Source organism: Phalangium opilio, unplaced genomic scaffold (assembly GCF_054372755.1).
Source record: "Phalangium opilio isolate 3A_F unplaced genomic scaffold, DU_Popi_V2 ptg000061l_1, whole genome shotgun sequence".
Classification (NCBI taxonomy): domain Eukaryota; kingdom Metazoa; phylum Arthropoda; class Arachnida; order Opiliones; family Phalangiidae; genus Phalangium; species Phalangium opilio.
Genome location: NW_028324178.1, coordinates 11,347,063 through 11,360,135, shown reverse-complemented (window position 1 = coordinate 11,360,135; position 13,073 = coordinate 11,347,063). Strand labels below are relative to the sequence as shown.

Below are 13,073 nucleotides of genomic sequence, written 5' to 3'. Positions count from 1 at the left end.
ACGAAGGAAGCTAAGCCCCTTGAGTCTGGCGCCTTAGACCGCTCGGCCATACTGACGTGGTTTTATGTAATTTGGACGTTTTAAAATTACATCTCTTCCAGTTATTTTCAAAAAACACATCGTGTCAGAAGAGGGATTCGAACCCACGCCCTCAAACGTGGACGAGAATACACAGATTCACATCGTGAACGAAGGAAGCTAAGCCCTTTGAGTCTGGCGCCTTAGACCGCTCGGCCATACTGACGTGGTTTTATGTAATTTGGACGTTTCAAAATTACATCTCTTCTAGTTATTTTCATAAAACCATTCGTGTCAGAAGTGGGATTCGAACCCACGCCCTCAAACGAGGACGAGAATACAGTGATTCACATCGTGAACGAAGGAAGCTAAGCCCCTTGAGTCTGGCACCTTAGGCCGCTCGGCCATCCTGACGTGGTTTTATGTAATTTGGACGTTTTAAAATTACATCTCTTCCAGTTATTTTCAAAAAACACATCGTGTCAGAAGAGGGATTCGAACCCACGCCCTCAAACGTGGACGAGAATACACAGATTCACATCGTGAACGAAGGAAGCTAAGCCCTTTGAGTCTGGCGCCTTAGACCGCTCGGCCATACTGACGTGGTTTTATGTAATTTGGACGTTTCAAAATTACATCTCTTCTAGTTATTTTCATAAAACCATTCGTGTCAGAAGTGGGATTCGAACCCACGCCCTCAAACGAGGACGAGAATACAGTGATTCACATCGTGAACGAAGGAAGCTAAGCCCCTTGAGTCTGGCACCTTAGGCCGCTCGGCCATCCTGACGTGGTTTTATGTAATTTGGACGTTTTAAAATTACATCTCTTCCAGTTATTTTCAAAAAACCATTCGTGTCAGAAGTGGGATTCGAACCCACGCCCTCAAACGAGGACGAGAATACACAGATTCACATCGTGAACGAAGGAAGCTAAGCCCCTTGAGTCTGGCCCCTTAGACCGCTCGGCCATACTGACGTGGTTTTATGTAATTTGGACGTTTTAAAATTACATCTCTTCCAGTTATTTTCAAAAAACACATCGTGTCAGAAGAGGGATTCGAACCCACGCCCTCAAACGTGGACGAGAATACACAGATTCACATCGTGAACGAAGGAAGCTAAGCCCCTTGAGTCTGGCGCCTTAGACCGCTCGGCCATCCTGACGTGGTTTTATGTAATTTGGACGTTTTACAATTACATCTCTTCCAGTTATTTTCAAAAAACACATCGTGTCAGAAGTGGGATTCGAACCCACGCCCTCAAACGAGGACGGGAATACACAGATTCACATCGTGAACGAAGGAAGCTAAGCCCCTTGAGTCTGGCGCCTTAGACCGCTCGGCCATACTGACGTGGTTTTATGTAATTTGGACGTTTTAAAATTACATCTCTTCTAGTTATTTTCATAAAACACATCATGTCAGAAGTGGGATTCGAACCCACGCCCTCAAACGAGGACCAGAATACACAGATTCACATCGTGAACGAAGGAAGCTAAGCCCCTTGAGTCTGGCGCCTTAGACCGCTCGGCCATCCTGACGTAGTTTTATGTAATTTGGACGTTTTAAAATTACATCTCTTCCAGTTATTTTCAAAAAACACATCGTGTCAGAAGTGGGATTCGAAAACACTCCCGCAAACGAGGACCAGGATACAGCGATTCACATCGTGAACGAAGGAAGCTAAGAACCCTTGAGTCTGTCGCCTAAGACCGCTCGGCCATACTGACGTGGTTTTATGTAATTTGAACGTTTTAAAATTACATCTCTTCCAGTTATTTTCATAAAACACATCGTGTCAGAAGTGGGATTCGAACCCACGCCCTCAAACGAGGACGAGAATACACAGATTCACATCGTGAACGAAGGAAGCTAAGCCCCTTGAGTCTGGCCCCTTAGACCGCTCGGCCATACTGACGTGGTTTTATGTAATTTGGACGTTTTAAAATTACATCTCTTCCAGTTATTTTCAAAAAACACATCGTGTCAGAAGAGGGATTCGAACCCACGCCCTCAAACGTGGACGAGAATACACAGATTCACATCGTGAACGAAGGAAGCTAAGCCCCTTGAGTCTGGCGCCTTAGACCGCTCGGCCATCCTGACGTGGTTTTATGTAATTTGGACGTTTTACAATTACATCTCTTCCAGTTATTTTCAAAAAACACATCGTGTCAGAAGTGGGATTCGAACCCACGCCCTCAAACGAGGACGGGAATACACAGATTCACATCGTGAACGAAGGAAGCTAAGCCCCTTGAGTCTGGCGCCTTAGACCGCTCGGCCATCCTGACGTAGTTTTATGTAATTTGGACGTTTTAAAATTACATCTCTTCTAGTTATTTTCATAAAACACATCATGTCAGAAGTGGGATTCGAACCCACGCCCTCAAACGAGGACCAGAATACACAGATTCACATCGTGAACGAAGGAAGCTAAGCCCCTTGAGTCTGGCGCCTTAGACCGCTTGGCCATCCTGACGTAGTTTTATGTAATTTGGACGTTTTAAAATTACATCTCTTCCAGTTATTTTCAAAAAACACATCGTGTCAGAAGTGGGATTCGAAAACACTCCCGCAAACGAGGACCAGGATACAGCGATTCACATCGTGAACGAAGGAAGCTAAGAACCCTTGAGTCTGTCGCCTAAGACCGCTCGGCCATACTGACGTGGTTTTATGTAATTTGAACGTTTTAAAATTACATCTCTTCTAGTTATTTTCATAAAACACATCGTGTCAGAAGTGGGATTCGAACCCACGCCCTCAAACGAGGACGAGAATACACAGATTCACATCGTGAACGAAGGAAGCTAAGCCCCTTGAGTCTGGCCCCTTAGACCGCTCGGCCATACTGACGTGGTTTTATGTAATTTGGACGTTTTAAAATTACATCTCTTCCAGTTATTTTCAAAAAACACATCGTGTCAGAAGAGGGATTCGAACCCACGCCCTCAAACGTGGACGAGAATACACAGATTCACATCGTGAACGAAGGAAGCTAAGCCCCTTGAGTCTGGCGCCTTAGACCGCTCGGCCATCCTGACGTGGTTTTATGTAATTTGGACGTTTTACAATTACATCTCTTCCAGTTATTTTCAAAAAACACATCGTGTCAGAAGAGGGATTCGAACCCACGCCCTCAAACGTGGACGAGAATACACAGATTCACATCGTGAACGAAGGAAGCTAAGCCCTTTGAGTCTGGCGCCTTAGACCGCTCGGCCATACTTACGTGGTTTTATGTAATTTGGACGTTTCAAAATTATATCTCTTCTAGTTATTTTCATAAAACACATGGTATCAGGAGTGGGATTCGAACCCACGCCCTCAAACGAGGACCAGAATACAGCGATTCACATCGTGAACGAAGGAAGCTAAGAACCCTTGAGTCTGTCGCCTAAGACCGCTCGGCCATACTGACGTGGTTTTATGTAATTTCGACGTTTTAAAATTACATCTCTTCCAGTTATTTTCATAAAACACATCGTGTCAGAAGGGCGATACGAACCCACGCCCTCAAACGAGGACCAGAATACACAGATTCACATCGTGAACGAAGGAAGCTAAGCCCCTTGAGTCTGGCGCCTTAGACCGCTCGGCCATACTGACGTGGTTTTATATAATTTGGACGTTTTAAAATTACATCTCTTCTAGTTATTTTCATAAAACACATCGTGTCAGAAGTGGGATTCGAACCCACGCCCTCAAACGAGGACCAGAATACACAGATTCACATCGTGAACGAAGGAAGCTAAGCCCCTTGAGTCTGGCGCCTTAGACCGCTCGGCCATCCTGACGTAGTTTTATGTAATTTGGACGTTTTAAAATTACATCTCTTCCAGTTATTTTCAAAAAACACATCGTGTCAGAAGTGGGATTCGAAAACACTCCCGCAAACGAGAACCAGAATACAGCGATTCACATCGTGAACGAAGGAAGCTAAGAACCCTTGAGTCTGTCGCCTAAGACCGCTCGGCCATACTGACGTGGTTTTATGTAATTTGAACGTTTTAAAATTACATCTCTTCCAGTTATTTTCATAAAACACATGGTGTCAGAAGTGGGATTCGAACCCACGCCCTCAAACGAGGACCAGAATACAGTTATTCACATCGTGAACGAAGGAAGCTAAGCCCCTTGAGTCTGGCACCTTAGGCCGCTCGGCCATCCTGACGTGGTTTTATGTAATTTGGACGTTTTAAAATTACATCTCTTCCAGTTATTTTCAAAAAACACATCGTGTCAGAAGTGGGATTCGAAAACACTCCCGCAAACGAGGACCAGAATACAGCGATTCACATCGTGAACGAAGGAAGCTAAGAACCCGTGAGTCTGTCGCCTAAGACCGCTCGGCCATACTGACGTGGTTTTATGTAATTTGGACGTTTTAAAATTACATCTCTTCCAGTTATTTTCATAAAACACATCGTGTCAGAAGGGCGATACGAACCCACGCCCTCAAACGAGGACCAGAATACACAGATTCACATCGTGAACGAAGGAAGCTAAGCCCCTCGAGTCTGGCGCCTTAGACCGCTCGGCCATACTGACGTGGTTTTATGTAATTTGGACGTTTTAAAATTACATCTCTTCTAGTTATTTTCATAAAACACATCATGTCAGAAGTGGGATTCGAACCCACGCCCTCAAACGAGGACCAGAATACACAGATTCACATCGTGAACGAAGGAAGCTAAGCCCCTTGAGTCTGGCACCATAGGCCGCTCGGCCATCCTGACGTGGTTTTATGTAATTTGGACGTTTTAAAATTACATCTCTTCCAGTTATTTTCAAAAAACACATCGTGTCAGAAGAGGGATTCGAACCCACGCCCTCAAACGTGGACGAGAATACACAGATTCACATCGTGAACGAAGGAAGCTAAGCCCCTTGAGTCTGTCGCCTAAGACCGCTCGGCCATACTGACGTGGTTTTATGTAATTTGGACGTTTTAAAATTACATCTCTTCCAGTTATTTTCAAAAAACACATCGTGTCAGAAGTGAGATTCGAAAACACTCCCGCAAACGAGGACCAGAATACAGCGATTCACATCGGGAACGAAGGAAGCTAAGCCCCTTGAGTCTGGTGCCTTAGACCGCTCGGCCATACTGACGTGGTTTTATGTAATTTGGACGTTTTAAAATTACATCTCTTCCAGTTATTTTCAAAAAACACATCGTGTCAGAAGTGGGATTCGAAAACACTCCCGCAAACGAGGACCAGAATACAGCGATTCACATCGTGAACGAAGGAAGCTAAGCCCCTTGAGTCTGGCACCTTAGGCCGCTCGGCCATCCTGACGTGGTTTTATGTAATTTGGACGTTTTAAAATTACATCTCTTCCAGTTATTTTCAAAAAACCATTCGTGTCAGACGTGGGATTCGAACCCACGCCCTCAAACGAGGACGAGAATAAACAGATTCACATCGTGAACGAAGGAAGCTAAGCCCCTTGAGTCTGGCGCCTTAGACCGCTCGGCCATACTGACGTGGTTTTATGTAATTTGGACGTTTTAAAATTACATCTCTTCCAGTTATTTTCAAAAAACACATCGTGTCAGAAGAGGGATTCGAACCCACGCCCTCAAACGTGGACGAGAATACACAGATTCACATCGTGAACGAAGGAAGCTAAGTCCCTTGAGTCTGGCGCCTTAGACCGCTCGGCCATCCTGACGTGGTTTTATGTAATTTGGACGTTTTAAAATTACATCTCTTCCAGTTATTTTCAAAAAACACATCGTGTCAGAAGTGGGATTCGAAAACACTCCCGCAAACGAGGACCAGAATACAGCGATTCACATCGTGAACGAAGGAAGCTAAGAACCCTTGAGTCTGTCGCCTAAGACCGCTCGGCCATACTGACGTGGTTTTATGTAATTTGAACGTTTTAAAATTACATCTCTTCCAGTTATTTTCATAAAACACATCGTGTCAGAAGTGCGATACGAACCCACGCCCTCAAACGAGGACGGGAATACACAGATTCTCATCGTGAACGAAGAGAGCTAAGCCCCTTGAGTCTGGCGCCTTAGACCGCTCGGCCATACTTACGTGGTTTTATGTAATTTGAACGTTTTAAAATTACATCTCTTCCAGTTATTTTCAAAAAACACATCGTGTCAGAAGAGGGATTCGAACCCACACCCTCAAACGTGGACGAGAATACACAGATTCACATCGTGAACGAAGGAAGCTAAGCCCCTTGAGTCTGGCGCCTTAGACCGCTCGGCCATCCTGACGTGGTTTTATGTAATTTGGACGTTTTAAAATTACATCTCTTCCAGTTATTTTCAAAAAAGACATCGTGTCAGAAGTGGGATTCGAACCCACGCCCTCAAACGAGGACGGGAATACACAGATTCACATCGTGAACGAAGGAAGCTAAGCCTCTTGAGTCTGGCGCCTTAGACCGCTCGGCCATACTGACGTGGTTTTATGTAATTTGGACGTTTTAAAATTACATCTCTTCCAGTTATTTTCAAAAAAGACATCGTGTCAGAAGAGGGATTCGAACCCACACCCTCAAACGTGGACGAGAATACACAGATTCACATCGTGAACGAAGGAAGCTAAGCCCCTTGAGTCTGGCGCCTTAGACCGCTCGGCCCTCCTGACGTGGTTTTAAGTAATTTGGACGTTTTAAAATTACATCTCTTCTAGTTATATTCATAAAACACATCGTATCAGAAGTGGGATTCGAACCCACGCCCTCAAACGAGGACCAGAATACACAGATTCACATCGTGAACGAGGGAAGCTAAGCCCCTTGAGTCTGGCGCCTTAGACCGCTCGGCCATCCTGACGTAGTTTTATGTAATTTGGACGTTTTAAAATTACATCTCTTCCAGTTATTTTCAAAAAACACATCGTGTCAGAAGTGGGATTCAAAAACACTCCCGCAAACGAGGACCAGAATACAGTGATTCACATCGTGAACGAAGGAAGCTAAGCCCCTTGAGTCTGGCACCTTAGGCCGCTCGGCCATCCTGACGTGGTTTTATGTAATTTGGACGTTTTAAAATTACATCTCTTCCAGTTATTTTCATAAAACACATGGTGTCAGAAGTGGGATTCGAACCCACGCCCTCAAACGAGGACCAGAATACAGTGATTTTCATCGTGAACGAAGAGAGCTAAGCCCCTTGAGTCTTGCGCCTTAGACCGCTCGGCCATCCTGTTGTGGTCTTATGTAATTTGGACGTACGCGGACACGGGCTGGGAAGCCGATTGCCGGCAGCGAGTAAACCGAAAGCGTTCCGCGACAAGCAAAGGCTTAGGGAATAAATGATCGCCGAGAGTTGTTTTGAGTTCGGCCAAAGTCTTATTTGAAGGCCCGGCTTGAGCCGTGAGATTACGTAACAAAGTGTAGGTACGTGGGTCTAATAAAGTCAAAAATGTGGCCACCTTTTTATCGTCAGCAATATCGCGAGCGATGAAAAGAAGTTCCACGCGTCCCATATAGGTGGGCCAATCACATGTAGTGAAGTCGAAAGGTTCGACGAATATAGACAAAGCAGCCGCCATTTTGATGCGTAGCGATAGGGTGGGGTCGGTACGGAATCTCCGTCGCCAGTTGTTATATCTTTCTTGCTGATACTTCCTATGAGTCGATCGAGTATTAATTAGAGCCGGATTAATAACTTATACTTTGGGTTCTTTGTTTAATTAAAGACAGAGTTTATTAGGGCTTAGTTACATTGATAATTAATACTGTTAACATGGAGAGGCTCTCGCCATCTATATGTTACAAACATAACAATGTTCACCGTCTACGACAGAGTAGCACTAATTATAATTTCAATTTCCATCTCTGGAAGTGTTCTCCAAAACCTATTTAACAACTTACGATATTTTTGTCCTTAATTGTCAGTAAATCAGGAGCGACATTTTCATCATCGTACAAAACCTCTTCGACCCTATTGAAAGGAGTCCCGTTTAACCGAGTTCAGTCGGTTTCGGATCATCGAGGTCAGGAGAGCACTGATCAACGACACTGAAACATGCTCAACTCGTAGTCCTACAATTTAACTAGTTGCATTTAAATAGTCACCATATTACTTCTGCAAAACTCGGGTCCGTCCGGGATTTGAACCCGGGACCACTCGCACCCTAAGCGAGTATATTCCCCTAGACCAACGGACCATGTAAGAAACCAAAACATGCTCTAATCATAGGCCTACCCTGTAGTTAGTTGCATTTAAATAGTCACTAAATTACCTCTGCAAAAACTCGGGTCCGTCCGGGATTTGAACCCGGGACCACTCGCACCCTAAGCGAGTATCATACCCCTAGACCAACGGACCATGTAAGAAACCAAAACATGCTCTAATCATAGGCCTACCCTGTAGTTAGTTGCATTTAAATAGTCACTAAATTACCTCTGCAAAAACTCGGGTCCGTCCGGGATTTGAACCCGGGACCACTCGCACCCTAAGCGAGTATCATACCCCTAGACCAACGGACCACTTATGAAATAAAACATGCTCAACTCATAGGCCTACCCTGTAGCTAGTTGCATTTATGTAGTCACTAAATTACCTCTGCAAAAACTCGGGTCCGTCCGGGATTTGAACCCAGGACCACTCGCACCCTAAGCGAGTATATTCCCCTAGACCAACGGACCATGTAAGAAACCAAAACATGCTCTAATCATAGGCCTACCCTGTAGTTAGTTGCATTTAAATAGTCACTAAATTACCTCTGCAAAAACTCGGGTCCGTCCGGGATTTGAACCCGGGACCACTCGCACCCTAAGCGAGTATCATACCCCTAGACCAACGGACCACTTATGAAATAAAACATGCTCAACTCATAGGCCTACCCTGTAGCTAGTTGCATTTATGTAGTCACTAAATTACCTCTGCAAAAACTCGGGTCCGTCCGGGATTTGAACCCAGGACCACTCGCACCCTAAGCGATTATCATACCCCTAGACCAACGGACCATGTATGACAATGAAACATGCTCAACTTGTAGTCCTACAATTTAACTAGTTGCATTTAAATAGTCACCAAATTACTTCTGCAAAACTCGGGTCCGTCCGGGATTTGAACCCGTGACCACTCGCACCCTAATCGAGTATCATACCCCTAGACCAACGGACCATGTATGAAGCTAAAACATGCTCTAATCATAGGCCTACCCTGTAGTTAGTTGCATTTAAATAGTCCCTAAATTACCTCTGCAAAAACTCGGGTCCGTCCGGGATTTGAACCCGGGACCACTCGCACCCTAAGCGAGTATCATACCCCTAGACCAACGGACCACTTATGAAATAAAACATGCTCAACTCATAGGCCTACCCTGTAGTTAGTTGCATTTATATAGTCACTAAATTACCTCTGCAAAAACTCGGGTCCGTCCGGGATTTTAACCCGGGACCACTCGCACCCTAAGCGAGTATCATACCCCTAGACCAACGGACCATGTATGACACTGAAACATGCTCAACTCGTAGTCCTACAATTTAACTAGTTGCATATAAATAGTCACAAAATTACTTCTGCAAAACTCGGGTCCGTCCGGGATTTGAACCCGGGACCACTCGCACCCTAAGCGAGTATCATACCCCTAGACCAACGGACCATGAATGAGACTAAAACATGCTCAACTCATAGGCCTACCCTGTAGTTAGTTGCATTTAAATAGTCACTAAATTACCTCTGCAAAAACTCGGGCCCGTCCGAGATTTGAACCCGGGACCACTCGCACCCTAAGCAAGTATCATACCCCTAAACCCACAGATCATGAATGACTGCGAGACATGCTCAAGTCGTAGTCCTACAATTTAACTAGTTGCATTTAAATAGTCACCAATTTACTTCTGCAAAACTCGGGTCCGTCCGGGATTTGAACCCGGGACCACTCGCACCCAAAGCGAGTATCATACCCCTAGACCAACGGACCATGTGTGAAATAAAACATGCTCAACTCATAGGCCTACCCTGTAGTTAGATGCATTTAAATAGTCACTAAATTACCTCTGCAAAAACTCGGGTCCGTCCGGGATTTTAACCCCGGGACCACTCGCACCCTAAGCGAGTATCATACCCCTAGACCAACGGACCATGTACGACACTGAAACATGCTCAACTCGTAGTCCTACAATTTAACTAGTTGCATTTAAATAGTCACCAAATTACTTCTGCAAAACTCGGGTCCGTCCGGGATTTGAACCCGGGACCACTCGCACCCTAAGCGAGTATCATACCCCTAGACCAACGGACCATGTATGAAACTAAAACATGCTCTAATCATAGGCCTACCCTGTAGTTAGTTGCATTTAAATAGTCACTAAATTACCTCTGCAAAAACTCGGGTCCGTCCGGGATTTGAACCCGGGACCACTCGCACCCTAAGCGAGTATCATACCCCTAGACCAACGGACCACTTATGAAATAAAACATGCTCAACTCATAGGCCTACCCTGTAGCTAGTTGCATTTATGTAGTCACTAAAATACCTCTGCAAAAACTCGGGTCCGTCCGGGATTTGAACCCAGGACCACTCGCACCCTAAGCGAGTATCATACCCCTAGACCAACGGAACATGTATGACACTGAAACATGCTCAACTCGTAGTCCTACAATTTAACTAGTTGCATTTAAATAGTCACCAAATTACTTCTGCAAAACTCGGGTCCGTCCGGGATTTGAACCCGTGACCACTCGCACCCTAATCGAGTATCATACCCCTAGACCAACGGACCATGTATGAAAATAAAACATGCTCTAATCATAGGCCTACCCTGTAGTTAGTTGCATTTAAATAGTCCCTAAATTACCTCTGCAAAAACTCGGGTCCGTCCGAGATTTGAACCCGGGACCACTCGCACCCTAAGCGTGTATCATACCCCTAGACCAACGGACCACTTATGAAATAAAACATGCTCAACTCATAGGCCTACCCTGTAGTTAGTTGCATTTATATAGTCACTAAATTACCTCTGCAAAAACTCGGGTCCGTCCGGGATTTTAACCCGGGACCACTCGCACCCTAAGCGAGTATCATACCCCTAGACCAACGGACCATGTATGACACTGAAACATGCTCAACTCGTAGTCCTACAATTTAACTAGTTGCATTTAAATAGTCACCAAATTACTTCTGCAAAACTCGGGTCCGTCCGGGATTTGAACCCGGGACCACTCGCACCCTAAGCGAGTATCATACCCCTAGACCAACGGACCATGTATGAAACTAAAACATGCTCTAATCATAGGCCTACCCTGTAGTTAGTTGCATTTAAATAGTCACTAAATTACCTCTGCTAAAACTCGGGTCCGTCCGAGATTTGAACCCGGGACCACTCGCACCCTAAGCGAGTATCATACCCCTAGACCAACGGACCACTTATGAAATAAAACATGCTCAACTCATAGGCCTACCCTGTAGCAAGTTGCATTTATGTAGTCACTAAATTACCTCTGCAAAAACTCGGGTCCGTCCGGGATTTGAACCCAGGACCACTCGCACCCTAAGCGAGTATCATACCCCTAGACCAACGGACCATGTATGACACTGAAACATGCTCAACTCGTAGTCCTACAATTTAACTAGTTGCATTTAAATAGTCACCAAATTACTTCTGCAAAACTCGGGTCCGTCCGGGATTTGAACCCGTGACCACTCGCACCCTAATCGAGTATCATACCCCTAGACCAACGGACCATGTATGAAACTAAATCATGCTCTAATCATAGGCCTACCCTGTAGTTAGTTGCATTTAAATAGTCCCTAAATTACCTCTGCAAAAACTCCGGTCCTTCCGGGATTTGAACCCGGGACCACTCGCACCCTAAGCGAGTATCATACCCCTAGACCAACAGACCACTTATGAAATAAAACATGCAAAACTCATAGGCCTACCCTGTAGTTAGTTGCATTTATATAGTCACTAAATTACCTCTGCAAAAACTCGGGTCCGTCCGGGATTTTAACCCGGGACCACTCGCACCCTAAGCGAGTATCATACCCCTAGACCAACGGACCATGTATGACACTGAAACATGCTCAACTCGTAGTCCTACAATTTAAGTAGTTGCATTTAAATAGTCACCAAATTACTTCTGCAAAACTCGGGTCCGTCCGGGATTTGAACCCGGGACCACTCGCACCCTAAGCGAGTATCATACCCCTAGACCAACGGACCATGAATGAGACTAAAACATGCTCAACTCATAGGCCTACCCTGTAGTTAGATGCATTTAAATAGTCACTAAATTACCTCTGCAAAAACTCGGGCCCGTCCGAGATTTGAACCCGGGACCACTCGCACCCTAAGCAAGTATCATACCCCTAAACCAACAGATCATGAATGACTGCGAGACATGCTCAAGTCGTAGTCCTACAATTTAACTAGTTGCATTTAAATAGTCACCAATTTACTTCTGCAAAACTCGGGTCAGTCCGGGATTTGAACCCGGGACCACTCGCACCCTAAGCGAGTATCATACCCCTAGACCAACGGACCATGTGTGAAATAAAACATGCTCAACTCATAGGCCTACGCTGTAGTTAGTTGCATTTAAATAGTCACTAAATTACCTCTGCAAAAACTCGGTTCCGTCCGGGATTTGAACCCAGGACCACTCGCACCCTAAGCGAGTATCATACCCCTAGACCAACAGATCATGAATGACAACGAGACATGCTCAACTCGTAGTCCTACAATTTAACTTGTTGCATTTAAATAGTCACCAAATTACTTCTGCAAAACTCGGGTCCGTCCGGGATTTGAACCCGGGACCACTCGCACCCTAAGCGAGTATCATACCCCTAGACCAACGGACCATGAATGAGACTAAAACATGCTCAACTCATAGGCCTACCCTGTAGTTAGTTGCATTTAAATAGTCACTAAATTACCTCTGCAAAAACTCGGGCCCGTCCGAGATTTGAACCCGGGACCACTCGCACCCTAAGCAAGTATCATACCCTTAAACCAACAGATCATGAATGACTGCGAGACATGCTCAAGTCGTAGTCCTACAATTTAACTAGTTGCATTTAAATAGTCACCAATTTACTTCTGCAAAACTCGGGTC

General features: G+C 45.1%; 25 non-coding genes across 25 annotated transcripts; all 25 read right to left on the bottom strand.

Moving 5' to 3' along the window:
- Positions 1 to 1,438: 1,438 nt before the first annotated feature.
- On the bottom strand, positions 1,439 to 1,560 carry TRNAL-CAA (transfer RNA leucine (anticodon CAA)). The gene is made up of 2 exons: positions 1,523 to 1,560; positions 1,439 to 1,484 (listed from the first exon to the last, which is right to left on the bottom strand). It is a non-coding gene; the product is annotated as a tRNA-Leu (tRNA).
- An 819-nt stretch (positions 1,561 to 2,379) lies between these two features.
- Positions 2,380 to 2,501, bottom strand: TRNAL-CAA (transfer RNA leucine (anticodon CAA)). The gene is made up of 2 exons: positions 2,464 to 2,501; positions 2,380 to 2,425 (listed from the first exon to the last, which is right to left on the bottom strand). It is a non-coding gene; the product is annotated as a tRNA-Leu (tRNA).
- A 1,196-nt stretch (positions 2,502 to 3,697) lies between these two features.
- On the bottom strand, positions 3,698 to 3,819 carry TRNAL-CAA (transfer RNA leucine (anticodon CAA)). The gene is made up of 2 exons: positions 3,782 to 3,819; positions 3,698 to 3,743 (listed from the first exon to the last, which is right to left on the bottom strand). It is a non-coding gene; the product is annotated as a tRNA-Leu (tRNA).
- A 2,889-nt stretch (positions 3,820 to 6,708) lies between these two features.
- On the bottom strand, positions 6,709 to 6,830 carry TRNAL-CAA (transfer RNA leucine (anticodon CAA)). Its single transcript has 2 exons — positions 6,793 to 6,830; positions 6,709 to 6,754 (listed from the first exon to the last, which is right to left on the bottom strand). It is a non-coding gene; the product is annotated as a tRNA-Leu (tRNA).
- A 1,428-nt stretch (positions 6,831 to 8,258) lies between these two features.
- On the bottom strand, positions 8,259 to 8,330 carry TRNAP-AGG (transfer RNA proline (anticodon AGG)). The gene has a single exon. It is a non-coding gene; the product is annotated as a tRNA-Pro (tRNA).
- Positions 8,331 to 8,419: 89 nt separating this feature from the next.
- Positions 8,420 to 8,491, bottom strand: TRNAP-AGG (transfer RNA proline (anticodon AGG)). The gene has a single exon. It is a non-coding gene; the product is annotated as a tRNA-Pro (tRNA).
- Positions 8,492 to 8,739: 248 nt separating this feature from the next.
- TRNAP-AGG (transfer RNA proline (anticodon AGG)) lies at positions 8,740 to 8,811 on the bottom strand. Its single transcript has one exon. It is a non-coding gene; the product is annotated as a tRNA-Pro (tRNA).
- An 88-nt stretch (positions 8,812 to 8,899) lies between these two features.
- Positions 8,900 to 8,971, bottom strand: TRNAP-AGG (transfer RNA proline (anticodon AGG)). The gene has a single exon. It is a non-coding gene; the product is annotated as a tRNA-Pro (tRNA).
- Positions 8,972 to 9,220: 249 nt separating this feature from the next.
- Positions 9,221 to 9,292, bottom strand: TRNAP-AGG (transfer RNA proline (anticodon AGG)). Its single transcript has one exon. It is a non-coding gene; the product is annotated as a tRNA-Pro (tRNA).
- An 88-nt stretch (positions 9,293 to 9,380) lies between these two features.
- TRNAP-AGG (transfer RNA proline (anticodon AGG)) lies at positions 9,381 to 9,452 on the bottom strand. The gene has a single exon. It is a non-coding gene; the product is annotated as a tRNA-Pro (tRNA).
- Positions 9,453 to 9,540: 88 nt separating this feature from the next.
- On the bottom strand, positions 9,541 to 9,612 carry TRNAP-AGG (transfer RNA proline (anticodon AGG)). The gene has a single exon. It is a non-coding gene; the product is annotated as a tRNA-Pro (tRNA).
- A 249-nt stretch (positions 9,613 to 9,861) lies between these two features.
- On the bottom strand, positions 9,862 to 9,933 carry TRNAP-UGG (transfer RNA proline (anticodon UGG)). Its single transcript has one exon. It is a non-coding gene; the product is annotated as a tRNA-Pro (tRNA).
- Positions 9,934 to 10,021: 88 nt separating this feature from the next.
- Positions 10,022 to 10,094, bottom strand: TRNAP-AGG (transfer RNA proline (anticodon AGG)). The gene has a single exon. It is a non-coding gene; the product is annotated as a tRNA-Pro (tRNA).
- Positions 10,095 to 10,182: 88 nt separating this feature from the next.
- TRNAP-AGG (transfer RNA proline (anticodon AGG)) lies at positions 10,183 to 10,254 on the bottom strand. Its single transcript has one exon. It is a non-coding gene; the product is annotated as a tRNA-Pro (tRNA).
- An 89-nt stretch (positions 10,255 to 10,343) lies between these two features.
- Positions 10,344 to 10,415, bottom strand: TRNAP-AGG (transfer RNA proline (anticodon AGG)). The gene has a single exon. It is a non-coding gene; the product is annotated as a tRNA-Pro (tRNA).
- An 88-nt stretch (positions 10,416 to 10,503) lies between these two features.
- TRNAP-AGG (transfer RNA proline (anticodon AGG)) lies at positions 10,504 to 10,575 on the bottom strand. Its single transcript has one exon. It is a non-coding gene; the product is annotated as a tRNA-Pro (tRNA).
- Positions 10,576 to 10,984: 409 nt separating this feature from the next.
- On the bottom strand, positions 10,985 to 11,056 carry TRNAP-AGG (transfer RNA proline (anticodon AGG)). The gene has a single exon. It is a non-coding gene; the product is annotated as a tRNA-Pro (tRNA).
- Positions 11,057 to 11,144: 88 nt separating this feature from the next.
- TRNAP-AGG (transfer RNA proline (anticodon AGG)) lies at positions 11,145 to 11,216 on the bottom strand. The gene has a single exon. It is a non-coding gene; the product is annotated as a tRNA-Pro (tRNA).
- Positions 11,217 to 11,305: 89 nt separating this feature from the next.
- TRNAP-AGG (transfer RNA proline (anticodon AGG)) lies at positions 11,306 to 11,377 on the bottom strand. The gene has a single exon. It is a non-coding gene; the product is annotated as a tRNA-Pro (tRNA).
- Positions 11,378 to 11,465: 88 nt separating this feature from the next.
- On the bottom strand, positions 11,466 to 11,537 carry TRNAP-AGG (transfer RNA proline (anticodon AGG)). The gene has a single exon. It is a non-coding gene; the product is annotated as a tRNA-Pro (tRNA).
- A 249-nt stretch (positions 11,538 to 11,786) lies between these two features.
- TRNAP-AGG (transfer RNA proline (anticodon AGG)) lies at positions 11,787 to 11,858 on the bottom strand. The gene has a single exon. It is a non-coding gene; the product is annotated as a tRNA-Pro (tRNA).
- An 88-nt stretch (positions 11,859 to 11,946) lies between these two features.
- On the bottom strand, positions 11,947 to 12,018 carry TRNAP-AGG (transfer RNA proline (anticodon AGG)). Its single transcript has one exon. It is a non-coding gene; the product is annotated as a tRNA-Pro (tRNA).
- Positions 12,019 to 12,106: 88 nt separating this feature from the next.
- TRNAP-AGG (transfer RNA proline (anticodon AGG)) lies at positions 12,107 to 12,178 on the bottom strand. Its single transcript has one exon. It is a non-coding gene; the product is annotated as a tRNA-Pro (tRNA).
- Positions 12,179 to 12,427: 249 nt separating this feature from the next.
- On the bottom strand, positions 12,428 to 12,499 carry TRNAP-AGG (transfer RNA proline (anticodon AGG)). Its single transcript has one exon. It is a non-coding gene; the product is annotated as a tRNA-Pro (tRNA).
- Positions 12,500 to 12,747: 248 nt separating this feature from the next.
- TRNAP-AGG (transfer RNA proline (anticodon AGG)) lies at positions 12,748 to 12,819 on the bottom strand. The gene has a single exon. It is a non-coding gene; the product is annotated as a tRNA-Pro (tRNA).
- Positions 12,820 to 13,073: the final 254 nt, after the last annotated feature.